Raw genomic sequence first — 13605 nt, 5'->3', positions numbered from 1 at the left:
CACATGACCACAAGTGCACTGTTAAATCCAAACAAATGGACATTAGGGAGAAAATGAGAGGTTCAGGAATTCATAGAGGATGTAACTAGGAACAAAGAACTATTACCAACCTTAATGAGGTCTCTCATTGTAAGTTACATATGGTAGACAATTTTATCTTGAAGCATCATGGTTTGTTGGGCTCAATCTGCTTTTGGATGCCCTGATTACCTTTTAATGGGCTGATACATGGTTACTTATCAAGGATAAGTTCACCTTTCATAACATGTTACACCCATATTCAGGGTATAACATGTTATGAACGGACCCCGCAACCCCCTGAGGTTTGACAGCTAACGGGATCACCTCCAGCAAGAGGGTATTTTTAAAGCATGCACAACAGTCAGGGTAGGCAGGCAGATTGTTCAGGCATTCACAAACTGTTAGTGGTTGGAGCTGGGCCAAATACTTTGTCCTTCCTCATCCCGTCAGAGCTGACCTTAGGCTGAACACTGCAGTGACAATGGCTGCTGTGCTTTAGCTGTGGTGGGTTGGGTTGAGCTTAAAAGCATCACTACAGGGGTGTTGCTAGTTACATAGATACATAGTTAGTCTGGCTGAAAAAAGACAAAGGTCCATCCAGTTTAACCATAACAAAAAAAAAAGTTATAATCCTACACTCACAGTTGATCCAGAGGAAGGCAAAAAACCCAGCAAAGCATGAGTTAATTTGCTCCTGCAGGGGAAACAAATTCCTTCCTGATCCCCCGAGAGGCAAGAATGAATCCAGGCCTTTTTTAAAGCAATCCAATGTTTGGAGATTCAATTTCTTTTCCTCCAGATGTATAGAGTGCCCCCTTTTCCTCTGTGATGACCTCAGGGTGATCAACTCTGCACCGAGTTCAAGAACCACTGATGTATTTATACATGTTGATCATATCCCCCCTTAATCTCCTCTTCTCAAGAGAGAATAAATTCAGTTCCTCTAATCTTTCCTCATAGCTGAGCTCCTCCATGCCTCTAATCAGTTTGGTGGCCCTTCTCTACTTTCTCAAGTTCCCCAATGTTCTTTTTGTGAATTGGTGCCCAAAATTGAACTGCATATTCCAGATCAGGTTTTACTAATGATTTGTACAGGGGTAATATGATATCTCTCTCTCTCTGGAGTCTATACCTCTTTTAATGCAAAAGAGGATTTTGCTCGCTTTAGAAACCGCAGCTTGGCATTGCATGCCATTATTAAGCTTATAATCTACCAGAACTCCCAGATCCTTCTCCACCATTGATTCCCCCAGTTGTACTCCCCCTAGTATGTATGATGCATGCATATTCTTAGCCCCCAAGTGCATAACCTTACATTTATCAACATTAAACCTCATTTGCCACATAGTTGCCCAATTAAACAGTGCATTGAGGTTGGCTTGTAAGTTGGAGACATCCTGTAAGGACGTTATTCCACTGCACAGCTTGGTGTCATCTGCAAAGACTGAAATGGTATTTTTAATCCCAGACCCTATATCATTTATAAATATATTAAAAAGTAAGGGTCCCAACACTGAACCTTGGGGTACACCACTGACAACCCTAGACCATTCAGAGTATGAATCATTAACCACTACTCTCTGAATACGATCTTTTAGATAGTTTTCTATTCATTTACATATGTATGTTTCCAAGCCTGTAGACTTTACCTTACAAATTAGCCGTGTGTGGGGAACTGTGTCAAACGCTTTTGCAAAATCCAAGTATACCACGTCCACCGCCACCCCTCTGTCCAAGGTTTTGCTCACCTCCTCATAAAAAGAAATCAGATTTGTTTGACAACTTCTGTATTTCATGAATCCATGCTGTTTGTTGCTTAAAATATTTTTTTCCAGCAAGAACTCATCTATGTGGTCTTTTATTAAACTCTCCAGTATCTTCCCAACTATGGATGTTAAACTTAACAGGTCTATAATTACTCAGTAAAGATTTTGACCCCTTTTTAAATATTGGCACCACATTGGCCTTATGCCAATCCAGTGGTACTATGCCAGTCATTAAAAAGTCCCTACAAATTAGAAACAGTGGCTTTGAAATTACAAAGCTCAATTGTTTAAGGACCCGTGGGTGTATGCCATCCGGTCCAGGTTCTTTATTCACCTTTATTCTGTCTAAATATTTTTGGATCATATCAGTTGTGAGTCAATGTGGATCATCTGGAGCGGTGTCAATACCATGCCCATTATGGACAAGTGCTCCCCCATGCTCCTTTGTATACACAGAGCTGAAGAAGGTATTTAATAAATTTGCCTTCTCTTTGTCCCCAGTCACCCACTCTAGATTATTTTGTAAAGGCCTACATGCTTGTACCTGACCTTTTTACTGTTAATATATTTGAAGAATTTTTGGGGGTTGGTCCTGCTATCTTTTGCAATCTGTCGTTCATTTTCAATTTTTGCAGCCTATATTTCCTTTTTGCATATTCTGTTATATTCTTTGTAATGCTTAAACAATAATAGCGTTCCTTCATTTTTATATTTAATAAAAGCTCTTTTATTATTATCTATAACTTTTTTAACTTTGGCCGTAAGCCAGATAGGTTTGATTTTTAGCCTTTTAAACTTGATGCCCATGGGAATATATTTTGCAGTGTGTTCACATACAGTCTTTTTGAAGAACTCCCATTTCTGTGTTGTGTTCATTGATGCCAATATTCCCTCCCAGTCTAATCATAGTTCTGTTCATGCACCAAAGCTCACATCTGTCGCATCGGTATCCATCCTGGAGCTGTTGCTGCATTGTTGCTTACATGCGACACACTGTGCACTGCACAAAACCTTCAACCCTGCTAGCACTCATATCCCAGTTACATTAATAATAGCAAATATCAGTTGTCACTTTCAGGTTAGTAGACTCAAGAATAAGCAAGCTCAGAGTGAGCTCTACAGCAAGTTATATAGTACCTGTAGCACCTGTGACCAATTAACCCCTCCCCTTAATTAGCAGACTGAAGGAAGACAAGGAAAGGTTAGTTAGCATGGTTAAACAAGAACCAAGGTTCACCATACCTATAAAATATCCATTGATTGCCGCGCCACATGTAAGCATCTTATGGGCTCATATAAACCTCAGCACAATAATTAAATAAAAAAACTTCTATTAAACATGAAATAGACAGAGAGCTAAGGCTTTGTTTAAGCCAGCGTTAAAGATTACCTAAATGTAAAGAACTGCAGGCTTGTTAGCCCCCTTGTGATAGTAATAAAATTAAATGGAAAAAAAAAAAACTTTTAAAAATGAAATAAAAATAATTTAAAAAAATTTAAACTAACCACCATGCATACACAGGCATAGGTCTGGCACACATATATAAATAGTGATTGCACCACACTTGTGAGGTATCGCTGTGAAAGTCAGAGTGAGAGCTATAATTCTAGGTCCATAATTCACAAACAACTCTAAACTAATGACTTGTAAAGGCTTTTAAAGCATCTATGGACAATTCTAAGTACTGTAGGATGTTGCTATTTCATGGGCCTGCACAATTTTAAATCTTGACATGTTTGGTATCTATTTACTCAATACAATAACATCTTTTATATTTTACCAAAGATAGAATGTTATATTTTAGTGTATTTTTTCCCACCAAAAATATACGTTTGATAACTAACTACACAAATATCATGTTGACAATAATGACCTGAGTAATCTCTTATGGAATATTGCTATTGATGATAAACAGAAGAAGGTGGTGTTATTCTCAGATGTTTTCGGTGCCAAGGGTTTGATAACCAACTGCGCAAATATCATGATACATAAAAAAATTTCAGCAGTTTTTGTTTAATTTTCCAGGGCCTCTGCTTTCAGAAAATATATACTGCTTGGGGGTTCTGAGTAGTTTTCTAGCAAAAACACAGATTTTAACATTTATTATACAGTATTAAAATAGCACCAAAAAGTTTGCTCAGCGCTATACATTATAGTGGGGGACAGTACATGAGACAATACAGTAATAATACAATACACGAGGGGTTCGAGGGCCCTGCTCCTTGGAGCTTACAATCTAGGATATGACTGTGAACATATAAAAATTGCCCCAGACCGCAATTAGTTAAAGAAGTTCATTACTTGCATACTACAAGACTGTGATCATCTGTTGAGATAAAACACTTTGGTCAGAACTATGCAATACACCACATAAAAGATACAGTAAAGGTGTCAGGTCTATGTGGTGTATTACAGAGCACATAGAGTGTAGCAGTCAGGACAATACAATGTACAACATAGTACAGCTAATGCAGCAGTAAGGCCTGTGTATTATAAAGACCCTTACATCTGCTCAGTGGAGGAAACAATGCCCCAGTGTCATTTGAGGAAAAATGACCTGTGGTCATTGTGTGTGTGTGTGTGTGGTGGGGGATTGGATGCCCTGGAGTCAGTGGACCATGGTAAAAAAAATGCTCTGGTTTGTGAAAACATGTCTGGAATTAGTAGTATTCAGTGGGGAAAAAAATGCTATGGGAGTTCATGGAAGTGTGGATTAGTCCATGGATTAGTGCCCAGTGGGGAGGAAGCATGTAGTAGGGCAGAAAAACAATCTCCAGATAGAGGGGGGGAACAATAATGCCCAGGAGGAGTGGGAAAACAATAGTACCCAGTTGGAAGGGGTAGAACAACAATGCACAGCACAGGTGGCAGAGAACAATACTGCAGCAGGGGGTAGGGTGAAACAGTAGAGTTCAGTGGGGGGGAGGGGGGGATATTGCCTGGCAGGGAGTGGGGGAGAACATTAGTGCCCAGTGAAATGGTGGGCTTAAACAATGGTGGGGAAGGTCAATCTCTGTCTTGCAGATGACTTTGTCTACTTTGCCTGCTACTATCTCCTGCTGCTGGAACTATGCAGACTCTGTTGGGCAGGAGATCATTCTTCCTTTGAATTTGGTAGGAGGCATTGGTGCTCAGCAGGGGTTTGGGGAGCAGCATTGATGCTCAGGATGGGGCATTGGTGCTGGCAGGGCAGGTGCTAGACTATTTTGTGCCCTAGGCAAGACCAGCTACTTGCACCCTCAATTTTAAAAATAAAAAATGTTAAAAACAGTAAAAAGTAATAATTCAACACATGAAACTGCTAAATTTCTTTTAATTTGCAGAAATAAGTGCCATAAGATGCAACCAGCGCCAATATTAAAGATGAAATCAGTGTCATGGAAGGACTGTATCTGTGGCTGGCAGTGGCAGGGGGATAGTTGCAGTGAGTGGAGGATGAGGAATCCACACTCTGACAGATCCCAGGCTGGAATTCCCCAGGCAATGGGGGGAGATAAAATGCTGTCAGCCCAGCCCACACACACACACAAAACACCTGAACTAAGCGAACCCACACAGTGACAGATCCGACACAACACACCACCATCAAAACTGACACGGATCAGCAGGCTCGGCAGGCACTAAAAGAGCAGGCTTTAGAATTGTATCATCACTCACTAAGACATTGCACATGTGATGGATGGCCGGTCGAGTCACATTCACACAAACACGAGACATCAGAGTCAGACATTACCTTCCTCTGGAGATGCAGCTCCACCTCCACTGATGAATGGGCAGAGAAGAGCTGGAACTCCACAGTGACAAGCAGCCGCCAGCTAGCTTGTAATAAGGGACAGAGTCTGAGAGGAACACTGGAAGGAGCAGCAGCTCAGCTACTACACTGGCCCCAGACACCCGACATCTTACTCTGTCCTTTCTTCCTCCCCTCTCCCGCCCTTCCCCTCAGCTGAAGGATCATTCATGACATGGCAGTGTCCCACACAGAGAGTTCCGGCCTGTGCTGCGCCCAGGCACCCCTAGCTGGCAGTGCGCCCTAGGTGGCCGCCTATTTTGCCTAGTAGAACCACCGGTCCTGGGCAGGGATGGCGGGAACAATATTGCTCAGGTGTGGGTGGGGGGGAGAACATTAACTCCCAGTGGGGAATGAGGATAATGTAGTGCCCAGTGGGAGGCAAAGGAGTACAGCAGTGCTCAGATAGGGTGTGAGGAACAATAGTTCCCGACTTTGGAGAGGGATGGAGAGATCAGTAGTGCTCATTGGGGGAAGGGGGAATACTGCCCAGATAGAAGGTGGGGAACACTAATGCCTAACGGGGAAGCAGAGAACACTAATGCCCAGTGGCAAGGGTGGGGAATAGTGCCCAGCAGGGGGCGAGGGGAAGAAAAATGATACTTAGCAGTAAAGGGGAAGAGCAACAGTGCCCAATGGAGAATAAAGAGGAACAATAGTGCCTAGTGGTGGGCTTAAACATTGGTGGAAAACTGCAACCCTTATCTGGCAAAGAAATCTTTGATGGCCCTGGTGCTTTCTCTTCTCCTCCTGCTCTTGGCATTAAGCACACCCTGTTCGGCAGAAGATTATTCTGATGCACGGGTTTATTTACTAAAGCTGGAGAGTCCAAAATCAGACTCCCTTCTGCATAGAAACCAATCAGCTTCCAGGTTTCATTGCCAAAGCTTCATTGAACAAGCTGAGGTTAGAAGCTGATTGGTTTCTATGCAGAAGGGAGTCTGATTTTGGACTCTCCAGCTTTAGTAAATAAACCCCACAGTGTCTGCAGAGAACCCTGAACAAGCACTGCACCACTGCGTTCAATGCCAAAGCCCAAAGGGATTCTGTTTAAATCCAGAGATGGTTATGCAGAATCCAGGGTATGCTCTAACTACATTTTAAGGGCTAGTTTTAAGGAAATGGATTCAGAAGTGCAGTGCTAAATTCATACACTGTACCCTGCAACATTGTGTCAGCCTCTGTTTTTATGTTTTAGGGTTTTTTAAACTTTAAGAGTTTGTTTTTGACCCAAGGGCGATTGTTTTTTTGTTATTTTAGTTTTCAGGAAAGTTTGCATTTTAGATTAATTCTGGATTCCGAGGCTTTCAGGGGTATCCTGGAGATCCATTTATCAAAACAGAAGTTATGTGGCCCTGGTAAGTACATGGATATTTTACAGCTGGTTACTGAATTGTAGGCTTATTTTAAACTGTAGAAAAAGTAAAATGCAGTAGCCCAGCATGATCAGTTAGGTTTCTTATCACTGAAAAATTAATTCTAGTTGGTTTTACACTTTTGACTTTGCTCACTGCCTGATTAAATAAATCTGTATGAGCTGCTGAGATACCTCTCCATCCTCCCCCAGTGCACAGAAGAGTAGCAGAGCTTTTCCAGAGCTCCCTTTAAAGTGTCTGGATTACTTATAAACTGAATTTTTAGTACATTTCTTGGAAACAGATGTGTATATATTAAAAGAGCATGAATAAAACATTATAAACATAGATTATAAACTGTTAGCCAAATGCAGATGTTTATGCTTATAACAGCTATACCTATATAGGGTCTGCGCATATTTGACAGCGTAATAAAACATATCATAGGTATAGGTTATCAGTTAGTACCAGACTAATCTACAAAAAAACTACACACTGCAGTCTCTATATCTAAAGCCTACATGTTTTATTTTTAGATTTATATAGAATAGAGAAGAGAAACTCTGTCAAATTTTTATTGTCCATGTCCCCGCTGGGTAGATTCACACTCTATTCATCCTGGTGACCTTGAAAAGTGTTAATTTTAGGGCTTATTCCCACTGGTGTCTAAAGCATACATCATAAAGGTTTGTACACATATAAACACAGTACTCTGTGAATTAATGGGGCCATACACACACAGCTGCGTCTACAAAAGAAAACATTCACATGTATGTGCACAAACACATCTAAATGTGTATATACACACACGTGTAAAGTTATTAGAAGAACTGTATGGGTCTAACTGCTGTATGCAAGTACTTTAGGTATAAATTTAATGCAGTATGTTCTGCTAACTTTGTTAGCAAGATCCTGCATTCATGCAGAAAATATGCATATGCCTGTGCAAATAAGCCTTAAGATGTACTTTAAATTCCTAATCAGTTTAACATAACACGACTGTTTTAGACAAATAACGAACCAGTCTTTTCCGATCCATATGTCTCTAGCAGCCCCTAAGCTGCAGTGATATATAAAAAATCCAGTATGTCTGTGTAGTTTCCCATCCTCCTCTTGCATGAAATCACACAAAAATAGATAAAACCTGACATCCCTTGGCATTCTACAAATGTGAATCTCTGCTTTAGGTGCCAGATGGAGTTGTACATATGGGATCTGCAACACTCATAAAAAATAACATACCGTTGAGATAAAAAAAAGGTGCTGGAATGCCTCACACAGTGTATGTTTGAAACATACATCAGTGGGCATGTAGATGAGGCCTAACCAGTGTACCCAAGAAATGAGTAAACACAAGTGGATACTTAAAGTGTTACTAAACCCACAACAGTAAAATCAGTCTGTATATGCAGTAAAGCATGCTTGTTATACTCACTGTGGAACCTAAGGGGTTAATCCTCTGCATTATGTAAAAATGCTGTTTGATCCTGACTTCTCTGATCCTCCCCTTCTTCCAGTGTCCCCCTCTTTATCTCCTGATAAGACAAATCGTGTGGAGTCACTCTGCACATGCTCAGTTTGGTGTGTATTGCTAGAGAGGGATTTTTTTCTTGGGAGAGTGCATGTGATCAGCACAGGGCCAATCAGCACCATTCAGACAGAGGTCAGGGGTTCTGCACCCTCTTAGAGCAGAATGAAAACTCCTCCTACAAGATTTAACATGTTCTCAGCTGGACACTGATACAAGTCACAAGACAGCTCTAACTTCTGATGAGGAAAGGTATTTAGCAGTATATATTTACTAAAATAATTGCATTTCCATGTTCTGTGTACTGTGGGAGACCGGATATAGTGAATACAGGGTCCTGGGCTTAGTAACACTTTAAACTTTATCTATACTGTAGAAAATGACTGTTCACAGAATCAAGACAATTTACAGCAAGAGCACCACATATGTTAAAGCTCATACACTTCAGACAGAAGAGGGCACTCTTTACCCACAAGTCGCTTTCCAATAGTAATATAGAAATAGCACTACATATGTCACAGGTCATACACTTCTATCGACAGAGGAGGACACTGTTTAACTCCAAATCAGTTTAAAATAGTAATATTACAGCGATAGCACTATATACACTACTATATTGGCAAAAATGTTAGGACGCCTACCTTTACACGCACATGAACTTTAATGGTATCCCAGTCTTAGTCTGTAGGGTTCAACATTGAGTTGGCCCACCCTTTACAGCTATAACAGCTTCAACTCTTCTGGGAAGGCTCTCCACAAGGATTAGGAGTGTGTCTATGGGAATGTTTGACCATTCTTCCACAAGTGCATTTGTGAGGTCAGGCACTGATGTCGAACGAGAAGGCCTGGCTCACAGTTTCTGCTCTTAATTCATCCCAAGAGTGTTCTATCGGGTTGAGGTCCGGACTCTGTGCAGGCCAGTGAAGTTCCTCCACCCCAAACTCGCTCATCCATGTCCTTACTGACCTTGCTTAGTGCACTAGTGCGCAGTCATGTTAGAACAGGAAGGGGCCATCCCTAAACCGTTCCCACAAAGTTTAAAGCATGAAATTGTCCAAAATGTCTCGGTATGCTGAAGCCTTAATAGTTCCCTTCACTGGAACTAAGGGGCCAAGCCCAACCGCTGAAAAACAACCCCACACCATAATCCCCCTTCCACCAAAATTTACTCTTGGCACAATACAGTCAGGCAAGTACCGTTCTCTTGGGAACCACCAAACCCAGACACATCCATCCGATTGCCAGACAGAGAAGCGTGATTGGTCACTCCAGAGAACATGTCTCCACTGCACTAGAGTCTAGTGGTGGCGTGCTTTACACCACTACATCTGGCGCTTTGCATTGCACTTGGTGATGTAAGGTTTGGATGCAGCTGCTCGGCCATGTAAATCCATTCTATGAAGCTCTCTACGCACTGTTGTGCTAATCCGAGGGCCACACAAAATTTGGAGGTCTTTAGCTATTGACTCTGGAGACAGTTGGCGACTTCTGCGCACTGTGCTCTTCGGCATGCACTGATCCTGCTGTCATTTTATGTGGCCTTCCACCTCGTGGCTGAGTTGCTGTTGTTCCCAGTTGCTTCCACTCTGTTATAATACCACTAACAGTTGAATGTAGAATATTTAGTAGCAAGGAAATTTCATGGATGGACTTATTGCACAGGTGGTAACCTATCACGGTACCACGCTTGAATTCACTGGGCTCTTGAGAACGACTCATTCTTTCACAAATTTTTGTAGAAGCAGTCTGCATGCCTAGGTGTTTGATTTTATACACATGTGGCCATGGAGGTGATTGGAACACCTGAATCCAATGATTTGGAGGGGTACCCGAATACTTTTGGCAATACAGTGGGGAAATTAATTATTTGATCCCCTGCAGATTTTTTAAGTTTGCCCACTTACAAAGAAAATAAGGGCCTATAATTTTTATCGTAGGTGTATTTTAAATGATAGAGACAAAATATCAACCAAAAATCCAGATAAAACACATGGTACAAATGTTATAAATTGAGCTGCAATTCAGTGAGTAAAATAAGTATTTGAACCCCTACCAACCCAAAAAAATTCTGTCTCCCACAGACTGGTTATGTGCTTATGTGGTACACAGATTAGTCAATTTAAGAAGGTGCTCCTAAGGACAATTCATTATGTGTACAAAAGACACCTGTCCACGGAATCTCTTTCTTCCATTCAAACCTCACCATCACCATGGGCAAGACCAAAGAGCTGTCAAAGGATGTCAGGGACAAGATTGTAGACCTGCACAAGGCTGGAATGGGCTACAAGACCATCAGCAAGAAGCTTGGTGAGAAGGAGACAACTGTTGGAGCGATTATTCACAAATGGAAGAAATACAAAATAACCATTAATCGCCCTCGGTCTGGAGCTCCATGCAAGGTTTCGCTTCATGGGGTAAAGATGATCACGAGAAAAGTGAGGGATCAGCCCAGAACTACACGGAAGGAGTGTGAATTGTGAATGATCTCAAAGCAGTTGAGACCACAGTCACCAAACAAACCACTGGAAACAAAATACGCCGCCATAGATTGAAATTCTGCAGCAGCTGCAAGGTTCCCCCTCCTCAAGAAGGCACATGTACAGGCCTATCTGAAGTTTGCCAATTAACATCTAAATTATTCAGAAAAGGAATGGGAGAAAGTGCTGTGGTCAGATGAGACCAAAATTGAGATATTTGGCATTAAATCAACTCACCGTGTGTGGAGGAAGAAAAATGCTGACTATGACCCTAAGAACACCATCCCTACAGTCAAGCACGAAAGTGGAAACATTATGCTTTGGGGCTGTTTCTCTGCTACAGGTACAGGCCGACTAAAATATTGGATGAGAACCTTCTTCCTTCAGCCAGAACACTGAAGATGGGTCGTGGATGGGTCTTCCAGCATGCAATGACCCAAAACATACCACCAAGGCAACAAAGGAATGGCTCAAGAAAATGCACATTAAGGTCATGGAGTGGCCTAGCCAGTCTCCAGACCTTAATGCTATAGAAAATTTATGGAGAGAGCTGAAAATTCGAGTTGCAAGCGACAGCCAAGAAACCTTAAGGATTTAGAGAAGATCTGTAAAGAAGAGTGGACCAAAATTCCTGAGATTTGTGCACACCTGGTAACCAACTACCAGAAACATCTTACCTCTGTGCTTGCCAACAATGGTTTCTCCACCAAGTACTAAGTCATGTTTTGCTTGGGGATCAAATACTTATTTTACTCACTGAACTGCAACTCAATTTATAACATTTGTATCCTTTGTTTTTTTTTAGTTGATATTCTGTCTCTATCATTTAAAATACACCCATGACAAAAATTATAGACCCTTCATTTCTTTGTAAGTGGGCAAACCTACAAAATCTGCAGGGGATCAAATAATTATTTTCCCCACTGTATAGTGTATGTTGAAGGTCATATACTTCTTCAAGACATAAGTCACTTTCCAATAGTAATAGTACAGAAATAGCACTACACACAGTATGTTACAGGTCATACACTTCTTCAGGCAGAAGAGGGCACTGTTTATCCACAAGGCACTTTCCAATAGTAACATTACCGCAATGGCACTACATACCACAGAATGCCTAAGGATCATTTTCCTAGTAGAAGACTATAGATTGTTCACACTATGATCCCCAAATGCCCTTGTTATCTGGCTGCTAGTGGGAGTCTGTTCCAGGAAGCTGACTGAGATATTCTGTAAAAGGGAGACCTACTCTTTCCCTCCTCAGCAGGTACTGTACTTCTCCATAATGCTACTCCTACTATCTCCCTAATCAGTGAGGGCTCTGTCCCTATCTTACTCCCACAATGAAGTCACACCAAATGATGCACAATTCCACTGTTTATGGAAACCTCAGTTAAGGTTGCTGCCCAAATCGCACGGAATTTCGGTATCCAATAGATTTGCCATCCTCCCCAAGATGGCTGCTTGGAGCCCATAGCAGGAGACAATTATTCCCTCAATGGGCTCCTGCCAGTCTTAAGAAACAGCACAGTGCCACTTTAAGGCAGGAGGAAATACTGCAGGCTTCACCTGCCGACATGCATATGGATGCTTTACGCAACCCTATGTGCATGACTACATACAGTAATGCACATCTTCCAATGCATCTCAATGGAAGGTTGCAGGTAGGGGCAGCAGGTCCCAGAGATTCCATTACATAAGCTCTGCATTCTGTACAGCCCCTGTACGGTTTTGTGCACAAGGCCTTACTCTTCTTCTTTATCTCCCCAAGCAGAACTAGGATTTATATTCCAGGAATGGAGATGCAAATTTACATATTGAGGACAAAGGGAAAGCAAATGTAATTTTTTTTCATTACAGTATATTTGCACATATCCACAACATAGTCGTGCAATTGTATCGTTTTTTAAATTGAACCTTTAACCACCACCTCTACTGCCATATTGTAAGAAAATGGCAGAGGTGGACATGTATTTCTGGAGTGTTGTTTAAAAACAACACTGCAGAAAACACACAAGGGCAGGCAGTCATTTGACAGCTCAGATTCCAGACACAGTGAAGGAGCTTTGTGAAGACTGGAGAAGACAAAATCTGGAGCAGCTGTGCATGGCAACCAATTAGATTCCATTTTCAAAGCTTAACTGAACAAGACAGAAACTGACTAGTTACTATGCGCAGCTGCTCCAAATTTTGACTGCTCTAGTTTTGGTAAATTTCCCTGTTCAGGGCCAATCAGAGTGGCTCAGTACCTCGTGATACCTGTGAGGGCCAATTACATCACTCACAAATTTCATCACTGCTTCTGTTTACATTTGTGATCCCTCACCTCCCTCTCACAATGAAGGGAGGAAAATTCAATGAATAGAGGATCTTTCATAGGCAGCAAACACCAGCAGATTTAAGGTGGTGGATTTTAATTAATTTGATTGTGGGATTGTTTTTTAACCCTTTCATACCCCCCTTCCCTCATCCATCTCGCCTCCATCCTCTTTCTGTATGTGACCTCTATTGTTTATCCTGCAAGTCTTCAAATGTACCCCCTGATCTCCATTCTCCCACTGCATGTAACCTGTACGTTAACCCCCTCACTTCCTCCTCCTTCTGTGTATGACTTTTAAATTAATAATGCATTGTGTCTACCAATCTCCATATTTTAAAGGCTTCTCC

This window comes from Staurois parvus, unplaced genomic scaffold (genome assembly GCF_062004578.1).
Source record: "Staurois parvus isolate SC_StPar_1 unplaced genomic scaffold, SC_StPar_1.0 ptg000058l, whole genome shotgun sequence".
Lineage (NCBI taxonomy): Eukaryota > Metazoa > Chordata > Amphibia > Anura > Ranidae > Staurois > Staurois parvus.
Note: the sequence above shows the minus strand (reverse complement) of the source record.